We start from the raw sequence: 10,715 nt of genomic DNA on the forward strand, positions 1-10,715 counted from the left end.
ATATTTTCTGTAGTGTATCATTCTTAGAAGCTATATATTAATATATTGATTTCAAGTACCACTTATTGGTAATGAACTATTTAAGGCAGGCAGAGTTTAGCTAGACAATTCTATAAGTCTCGCTGATGAATTCCTCAATGGCGAAGAAAACATCCCTGTGGCTGTATCCCAGAGTAGTGGCCCCGAAAGAAATAATAACCGGTTCTTCCAGGCCCAGCTTCCGAAAAGGGGGTACTGCTCTTCTGTCGAAATAGATTTTGCGCCAGACTCAAGAGAGAGGTTTAGTTACAGGAAGGCAAAGAGGTCGGCCTGAGCGATAGTTTGCTCTGGCCTGCTACTCTGCAGGGCAAAGGGCGGCGATGGTAAGTTGGGCAGGTGAGAATACAGTCCCCTCACGTAACTCTAAAGACGTGCATCCAGTCGCTGTTGGCGTCAGGCCTAACACAACCTCATCGGTTAATGGTCTGCTAGGAAATGGTGCAATCGAGGAAATCCATTTTTGACGCTCCCGTGCGTACGCTGCAGTGACACAGGTTCCAATTCTGCTCACTGTCAATTACCAGAAACACTTGAAAATATATTTTGTGCCGCGCCACAGTCAAGAACCTACGCGTTCACCCCAGCAGCCAGAAAGTGCTGTCGGCCTGCTCCGATGATGTTGATGATGATGATATCCTGACGGCACTCACCCGCGAAGAAGGGTTCTTCCGCTCTGTTGCCCTTCCTCGTGTAACGCCTTCGCGGAAATCAAGGCTGTCGTCACCCCGAACATCTGCAGCCACTGCAACTGTACTCTGGACCCAGGCAACGGGTCATTGCCACAATCCCACCAGAATGGCGTCCAACTTCATTCCAGGCCTAGCCGGGCGCAGCACCGCCGCCATAGAGTTTCTTACAATAAAGACCGCCGCCAACGAGATATGGCGGTCGCTGCTCGAGTACCTGGTAGTGGTGCAAAACTATCGATGGTACTATCGATACTATCGATAGCTGAGTCACTATTGAACTGTCGATGGTAAAAAGTACTATCGATAGCGCTATCGATAGTAAAGAATTCGATGGTACTATCGATAGTATGAAATCAACAGCGCGAACTCATTGCAGAATAAACTTGGTTCCCCGCGCGCGTGGCACATATATAGGGGAGCTGGAAGAGCAGGCTGAAGGGCAAGGAAGCTGACGTGCGTGTGTTCTTCACCCGAGTGCTTTGCTGACACATAAAATCAGACCATTCAGCTTTAGCGGAAAGGAAGGCGTTACATGTAGTGGAACTGCGCAGCTTCAAATTTATATAGCACTTTATGATTTCAAAATACAAAAAGATGTCATAAACTAAGTTTGTTAATTGTAAGGCGTAACTAGTTGCTTTTGGATGTGAATTCATTGATTTATTGATGGACATATTCCGCCATTTTCACTGCGGAAGTAATTTATTTCTTTCGCCAAGAATTGCTCATAAATTAAGCGAAGCTAATAGTAGGTTATAGCAAATATTTTGGCAATATGGCCGGCCCGCAACTACATCATTATTCACACCACTATCGATAGTATTGCCACGTGGTTGTGACGGTGAAGAATGCTGCAACAAGGCTAAGAAATACGGAGCTCTTTATTTGGGTGATATTGTGGCCAGAAAATCAAAACTCAAAATACAAGCGATACAGGCTGCTCACTGATACAGCGGCGAGAGCAGTCGTCGGCAGTCGAGTAATCTGATCATCGGTGGAACGCGTCGTCTTTTATACATCAGTCATCGAACCTTCCAGCGTTATCGCTGGTGCTTGCGTAAGCTCTCGAATGAACTTGACTATTCGTGTCTGGCGCGTAATTTTAAAACAGAATGATCTCAAACAATTGTGAAGCTTCTCAAACATTACGGTGAGGTCTGCGTCAAACGTTGATAAGTGTTTGTGGGTGAAACCCGAATACATCAAAACAAAGCAATAAACACGCGTGGCAGTAATATTGCTATTAATATTAACCATATTTACTACCGATTGCGCTATCGATAGTTTGTCGATAGTAGTACAATCGATAGTTTGTCTACACTATCAATAGTTTCAAAAAAAAAAACTATCGATGCTATCGATAGTCAATTTACCGATAGTTCTGCATCACTAGTATCTGGACGACCCCAAGGCTCCAGGCATTGGCACCAGGCTCCGTCTCAGGCGTGACAGCCAGAACGTCAACTCGCAAGACGCTCATTAACATAGGCGTGCGCAGGGTTCCACTTCAGGGGGGGGGGGGGTGAAGGTTCGTCGCAGCGCCCCCCCCACTCCCAATTATGTCCATGTATGGCTCTGACATTGCCCCCCCCCCCCCCCAAGTCTCAGCGCCCCCCCCTCCCTATTATGTCAATGTGTGGGGCTGGCTTTGTGCGCCCCCCTCTTAGGTGAATAGGGGGCGCGGCCGCCCTCCCTGCCCCCCCTCCCCCGTGCGCACGCCTATGCTGCTTTTTTTCCTGTACCCCCTACTTTTTTTTTTTTTTTTGATGCCGCCTCTCCCCTTACAATCACCGCCGCCCTCCAAGGACACAAATGTGAATAAACGCGTGTCAACAACCACCCGCAGAGGGGCCGAGAACCGGGCGGCAGGATTTTAACGCGACAGCGTCAAAGAGCTCGTTTCGCAGAAATTCCGGCGTCGATGTCGGTGTCGTTGTCTGTGAGCGAAAAATCGGGAAAGATGCGAATAAATAAAATAATAAACACCTTCGGTTCGAGTGGGAATCGAATCCAGGACTCCTGCGTGGCAAGCATGCTAGGTGTTCCACCACAGAGCCGCGACCGCGCTCGAATTTACTTCGAGAAAAAAAGAAAGAAAACGCCACATGAATGTTATGTAGCGCGAGGAGGTGACACTGAGTGGCAGAAACGTCGAATCACACCGGGCGTCAAAACATGTGAATTGCGCCGCGACTGGTTGATTCCAAGGCCCATCAATTGGTACAAAGCACCAAAGCGTAACTAATTATCATCATCATCAACAACAGCATCAACAACGTGTGCCGCTGCGCAGGTGCGCGTGTTGCCTTACGGAACCGTCGTGGGTACCTCACCAACTCGCAAAAGGAAGAATCATGTTGTCACTTGCATTTAGGATAGTCTATTTACGGGCACATGCAGAGACGTTCCTTGCGGCACGGTGTCCAGCGAGAAGCGAAGCCAGGCTACCGATTGAGAAGGGCCCGGTTCGCCTTCTAGTCCTGAAGACGAAGCTCGGCTGTCCTCCAGGTTTTTTAAGGACCTACGAAGCTAAAGAAGGAAAAAAAAAATTTTTTTCCTGGGAAGCTCGTTTCTTTGTTAGACACAACCAAATGAATCCAACAGACGTTTAGGCTATAGCATAGAGGGTCTTTTAACTGTGCTGTAGCAATTATGACTGTAAAGGAAACGGAAAACCAAATGAAAAGCACCTCTCTTTTTCCCGGGGCTGGGGTGACCGCTCAAATGTCTTGGCGGCATTTACACTTGAGGAAGTTGTTCCACAACTTTTCGAAGCAGGAGGACGGACAAAACCCGAAAGTGTTCACATGTAATTACTTCACAAGGCGTCCACAAATGCAGTAAAAGCAGCACGCGCGCTAACTGAGGCTGCAAGTCTACACTCGGCGTTGTCGCGTATTGCACAGTGAAGTCGTACTCCATCGGACTTCATGTGTTCAGCCGAGTTCTCCACGGTAGAGTAACTTGCCTCCCGCCGACGGCGGTTCCTGTTTGTTCAAGGTGCTGGCGGCGAGCGGAACGGGCTGTAGCTCATGCATCTTTGAAGCGGGAGGCGCAAAAACAAGGACAAAAGAAAGGTACTACACACCACAGAGCGCCGTCTCGCAACTAACTTGATTAGAAAGAACAATCAATCTTTAAACATTCACCAAGTATCACGCGCTCTTACATCATTGATAGCCGAAAAAAGACGGAAACACGTGCTCCTGCAAAGATTAGAAACGGTTGCAAAGAACTCATAAACGCACAAGAAACGCAACGAACACATAACCATGCGTTCCTGTTCCGCCTGCAACGTGACAGCCGCGCGTCCCACCGTGTCCGTCGACTGAGGCGGTCTCACTGGAGCGGGCTTCTCCATAAACATAGTCGCTACCTTTCTCCAATACAGTGAATTTCCATGTTAGAATGAGCTTCTTGTTGTCCTTCTCCTTTGCGCAACGCTGCCGTGGCTTTTCTTTGCGATCGTAGTATTCTGCGGCTCTATCGTGAGCAACGACAGCGAAGCTCGATAACATAACCATATGTGGTTTTTTTTTAATGCGAAGCATTTCTTAGTGAACCTCAGGCACTTTGGGCGTTTCTATCTATCTATCTATCTATCTATCTATCTATCTATCTATCTATCTATCTATCTATCTATCTATCTATCTATCTATCTATCTATCTATCTATCTATCTATCTATCTATCTATCTATCTATCTATCTATCTATCTATCTATCTATCTGTCTGTCTGTCTGTCTATCTATCTATCTATCTATCTATCTATCTATCTATCTATCTATCTATCTATCTATCTATCTATCTATCTATCTATCTATCTATCTATCTATCTATCTATCTATCTATCTATCTATCTATCTATCTATCTATCTATCTATCTATCTATCTATCTATCTATCTAGCCGCCTACGTCTGGGCGCTCTTCTGGTCGTCTCCATAACTTGTATTACACCAAAATTGGCACAGCAGGCGATCAGTGTATGACGAACACCAGGGGCGTAGCCAAGGGGGGGGTTGGGGGGGTTCAAACCCCCCCCCGAAAATTTTCAGTTTTGCTTGCGTATATAGGCACGCACACATACAAACGCACGCACGAACATACATAAAGTATGGTTGAACCCCCCCCGAAAAAAATTTCTGGCTACGCCCCTGACGAACACGATTCACTGGTCATGACATGAATAACGCAAAAAAAATTCCGCAGATCCCACCTACCGTGGGAATCGATGTTATGCGAAGCATGGGCACGAAGGTGGCTGTGTCGCAATTTTTCACATTGAGCGAGACGTTGGGGAATGACGCTCGAGAAATGTGCAAATGGTATACGCATACATATTTTGAAGACTCGCATATGTATTATATAAGCAGTTGTTTACAGTTGCTTAACGATGCCAACAGCAACATAGGTGTTACCAACGCCTGACGCATTAAGCTGATATGTAGTGCTTATATTCTTCAATACTCGATAGCGCGAATTCGAATAGGAAAATGAAGGAACACAGATGCACAGGACAGGCGCTACTCGCAACTAAGCTTTATTCAGAAAAGTTTCCCTAGTTATATATACACAGCCGAGTGGCACGAGCAGGCACACTGCACGTACGTTACAGTCACAGTTGCAGTTGTTACAGTTGCGTTACAGTTGTTTTAAATGCTTATACTTATCCGTTATGACGGAGAACGCACGCACGTTTCACGAACTTGTATGCATTGTATGTAGTTCTTGAATGAGGTCATCATCACCGTGATCAGGGAGCACCAGCAGCTGGACAGGATTTGTTATCGGGTCCGTTCGTGATCGCGACTGCGAACGGTCTAAGTGTTGTGAAATGCGAGGTATAGAAGAGCTAGTTGAAACGCAGATGGCTCTTGCGAAGAAGTGATCTATGATGCCTCCTGTCCTGGACATTGCACCGAGGTCTTGTGATGCACTCTCCACATCCAAGCCGTCTTTTATGCCATCTAAGAACCAGGCGTTGTTGGGTTTCATAAATCAATGCTGAAGTCACCGGTAATCATGAGGTACATGGTCCTCTCGGCAGGGTTATTATAGGAAGCAGTGACCCCGGTTTTTGCGTAATCCACGTGGTCGAAGTTGCGGACCACGTGGACGAGTGGATGGTAGCCTAGCGTCTTTCAGGGGTGCTTTGTCTACAGATCCCTAACTTTTCTTGCGTCCGCCGCTGTGGTGTAGCGGTTACAGTACTCGGCTGTTGACCCGAAGGTCGCGGGTTCGATCCCGGCCGCGGCGGTCGCATTTCGATGGGGGCGAAATGCTAGAAGCCCATGTACTGTGCCATGTCAGTGCACGTTAAGGAATACCAGATGGTCAAAATTTCCGAAACCCTTCACTACAGCGTCTCTCATAGTCATATCGTAGTTTTGGGACGTAGAACCCCAGCAATCACTATTATTGTCACTTTCTTTCCGTGTCATTGTGTATGTTCGCGGTTACTGCGTTGACTGAGACTATGTTATCACCTGAGGCACATACCCGCATAACATGAACTCTGGTATACGGGTATGTGCCACACGTGACTGAGGGAAAGGATTTCATGACGTACGCGACAGGTATTTTGCGTTATTCACGTCATGACCAGTGAATCGTGTTCGTTATACACTCATCCTATGCTGTGCGAATTTTGGTATATTACAACCTATGGAGACGACCAGGAGAGCGCCCACACGTAGGCGGCTAGCTAGATAGATAGATAGATAGATAGATAGATAGATAGATAGATAGATAGATACGTAGATAGAAACGCCCAAAGTGCCAGAGGTTCGCTAAGAAATGCTTCGCATTTAAAAAAAATCGGCAGATCCCACACATTGTGGGAATCGGTTTCATGCGAAGCAGTCAGCGAGTACTTCTATGCTGTACTTTATGGCTTTGAGCCAGGCGTTACGAGGTGGATCGAGGTGTTTTTGTAAGTGTAGTATCAATGTGCTCATCGTGGGCTTACCAGGCACGTCGACAACATTGGCCTTTAAAGGGTAACTTATGGTGCGACCGTCGCACCATGATTCAGCAAGCTATATGTTGAAGCATTGCTCGACCCCGGTGGAGTACATTAACTAAAGCTACGTGTGATACGGTAACGTCAGCCCTCACGTTACAGTGCATACGTCAGTATTATCAAAACTGAGTGCTCTTTATATAGTGCAATCATGTGAATATCACACGTAACTTTAGTTAATGTATTCCACCGGGGTCGAGCAATGCTTCAACATAGCTTGCTGAATCATAGGAATAAAAGTGAACTGTTTATTAGACAGCTACAAAAGCGGAGCCAGCTCTCGAACCACAGACGTTAATGTGATATGACGCCTGCATCGTACGAGTACATATGTAGTATTTATTGCTTTCTTGTAAAATTAGGTAGCCAGCACCACTAACACAATTGACGTTGCACGTACAACACGCCTGCATAGGCAATTTTTCCAAACCAGTTTATAGACCTGGCGTGGCTCTGTCATAGAATACCTGATAGCCATGCAGAATGCTTGGGTTCGATTCCTGCTGGGATCCTAATTCTTATTCTTTCTATTCGTCGGGTCAACGCTGCCGATGTCGGTTTTTCCTAACGCTGTGTCATCTAAGTTACCAATGTCTGTTCTCACCGTTCCTGGGTAGGTATAAACTGTCAATCACCCGTGGCGCATACCCGTACACCGCGGCCCGTGGTAAACGGTCATGTGCCACACGTGTCCGGGGGAAAGGGTTTGGCGACGTACGCGACAGGATTTTCACGTTATTCATGTCATGACCCGACAGTCATATTCGTCAAATCCTCTTACCCTGCCATGCCAATTTTGGTCTACACCAAGTTGAGGAGGCGATCATAAGAGCACCCAGACGTAGGCGGCTAGATAGATAGATAGATAGATAGATAGATAGATAGATAGATAGATAGATAGATAGATAGATAGATAGATAGATAGATAGATAGATAGATAGATAGATAGATAGAAACGACCAAAGTGCCCTAGGTTCGCTAACAAATGCTTCGAATTTAATAATGTAGTGGTGTAATTTTTAGAGGGCCCCTCACCAGGCTTGACAATTTTGAGCTGACGAGCGCACAGACAGACAGACAGAAAAAACTATTAGCAAATGTGTTTGCCCCCCCCCCCCCGGGTAGATAGATAGACAGAAACGCTGTGCCAAAGGTTCGCAAAGAAATCCTTCGCATTTAGAATGGTACACAAAAAAGTAAGCATATCAGCCTGTCAAGCAGTGCCAGTGACACGTGTCATGAGTTATGTATGCGGTAACGTGGTTGCCTTCAAAAAGTTAATTTCTTTTTGAGAGAGAGAGAGGGCGATCGAGAGAGTGCACCCTTCGCTGATGTGCATACGAAACGCTTCGGTGATTTCCCTCTCTGTCTGATCGAAAGAGCGCGCCAAAACTTTTGTGTCATGAAGCATATCGCCGTGCACTTACATTCTGCGCAGTGAGAAGCCAAATGGTGCGTCAACAGCGTAATTACGCTTTTCGAGTCTCTCATTAATGCACCTCCCGGTCTGGCCTATGTACTTCCTATTAGTAGAGGCAAATGCCATACACAACGCCCTCTGAGCATTTGACAAATTTGTCGAATCTATGGCCTATGCATCTTCCTGTAATAGTGAGTACACATGCCATAATAGGAAGTACGTAGGCCAAGCATCACAGACAGCGGTAAATTGCCTATCAAGACTACGGAAGGCCTCCCGTATGTGCTCCCGCCCATATTTGATCTTCGGTGAACTTCATTTTTTAGGGGCGAAGCTCCTTAAGGCCGCACCCGTTCGTCCCTCGTAGTTGTCGTAGTCGTAGTGCGAAACCAGTCGTAACGCTAGTACCAGATCTTGACCTCCAAGGTGGTGCCGGTGGGAGATTTTTCCTGTGCGTTGTTGAACAATAAAAAATTCGCAGCGTGCGCGTTAACTAAAAGCCGACTTCTTCTGTCTCTCATTCCCCATTAGCAGCCATTGGCATGTTCCAGTAGGAAACGTTAGTAGAAGTAGAAGTGTAAGTGTTAGCTAAAAGCCGACTTCTTCTGTCTCTCATTCCCATTAGCAGCCATTGTTTACCTCCAAGGTAGTGCCTGGTGAGATTTCTCCTGTGCGTGATTAAACAATAAAAATTTTGTTCAAAACGCCATTGATTGATGAAATAAACCAACGAAAGACGCCAGATGTTTTCTAAAAGCAAAACGAAAGAACGCCAGATGTTTCTAAAGCAAAACGAAAAGACGCCAGCTGCTTAACGAAAAGACGCCAGATGTTTTCTAAAGCAATGGTTTTCTAAACAATGAAAATTCACAGCGTACATGTAAAATTAAAGTGAGCTTAAAGTGAGCTGCAAGTCGTCATAACTCATCGAACCTTTAGTATAAACGCGCCCGATCTCACGTCGGTGATGAAGTACTGGGCAGAATTCACGGAAGATTCACGGTTTACCGATGAACCTCCGCAGCTTCGCCCACTCATCATCATTCACTCCGTGGATATGCTGTGATTTTTTATGAGTAGGCTCTTTATCTAAACATACATATACTCTTGAACAGATTCGAATGGCTGGTTGCTAATGTTGAACTGTTCTTCTTTCGCCGGGTTATTGAGCATTACCCCTGCAGCTTCAGCATATCCACTTTTAGCCCTACTTTAGTACTTTGTCGGTTGCAACCATTTCTCGCAATTCGTCGCCATCGTTGCTGAAGAGCAAAATGTCATCTGTTCGAGCCGGAACCGAATACGTGTATTCTGCGTGGCAGTCAAGTATTCTCCCACAGACGTACGCCACTGCTTGGAATCACTCAGCCTAAAGTCACAAGACGAGATGATCCACGAATGGATTCAATGAAGGGCAAACGATGTCTCTTGGGAAGCACCTTAGGACCCGGCTTTTTGCACAAATCCTGGCTGCCGAGTTGTATTTTACTATATACGGTTTTACCCAGCCGGACAGATTTACGACGAAGGTGTTTACCTTTTAAACGTGCAGAGCAGCAGATTCTGAGCCACTCGACTGTGTTTTATGAAGCGATATTTAGCGCAATGTAACACGAGGACGGAGGACACAACACTGTGTCCTCCCTTCTCGAGTTACTTTGCGCTAAATATCGCTTATTCATGCCTTACCAACAAGGGCGAATTTCTCCCCTCGTGGACTGTGTTTCGCTTAGCGCCACAACACGGTTTGACTACAGTAACTGTTTCTGACGCGCAAGTATCTTAACGCATATGCTTTGACTTGTTTATCGCAAACAGGACGACTCGCGGAATGTATGAATCCTTCCGTGTGCATATACTTTTGGGCAACAATCAGTTTGGCCATAACGCATAGGTGACGAGAACAGGAAATAATGATGGTGCATGCGCGCGAACTTTCCAATCAGGAACACGGGAAAGAGAAACGGCAAATGAACGCACGTGAAGTCTCAATGAAGATTGGCTCTAAAGGCTTTCCATGCTTGAGAGCTGTACATAAACATCAATAGGAAAACCAGACCAGCCACCTTGAGATGCTACTTGCTCTGTAAACGCGTTACGCCGACAAACGGTTGACAGTGGTTTCCTCGCCGCCGCTAGAGAGGCCTAAGAAAGACGCGTTGCTGGATAACGCAAAATAAAAACACATTAAGTTTGCTTGTATATATATATATATATATATATATATATATATAAATCTGGACGGCCGTCAACGAGCATCACCGATGACAACGCGCCGGTCCACACCGCCTTCGTCTTCACCCGCTTCCTTGTCGATTCAAAAGTGCCAAGGTTTCACCGGCTGCCCTGCAGTCCTGACATGGCTCCTCCAGACTTCCTTTTGTTTCCGCGCTTGAAAACTTCCATGAAAGGACATCATTTCGGGACAGTTGACAAAGTCAAAGAGACTTGCACCAAGACTTTAAATGACATTCCGGAGGAGACCTACTGTGACACCTTCTATGCCCGGAAATCTGAGTGGAAGCCAAGCAGGGGCAGCCTATTT

This window comes from Rhipicephalus sanguineus, chromosome 9 (genome assembly GCF_013339695.2).
Source record: "Rhipicephalus sanguineus isolate Rsan-2018 chromosome 9, BIME_Rsan_1.4, whole genome shotgun sequence".
Lineage (NCBI taxonomy): Eukaryota > Metazoa > Arthropoda > Arachnida > Ixodida > Ixodidae > Rhipicephalus > Rhipicephalus sanguineus.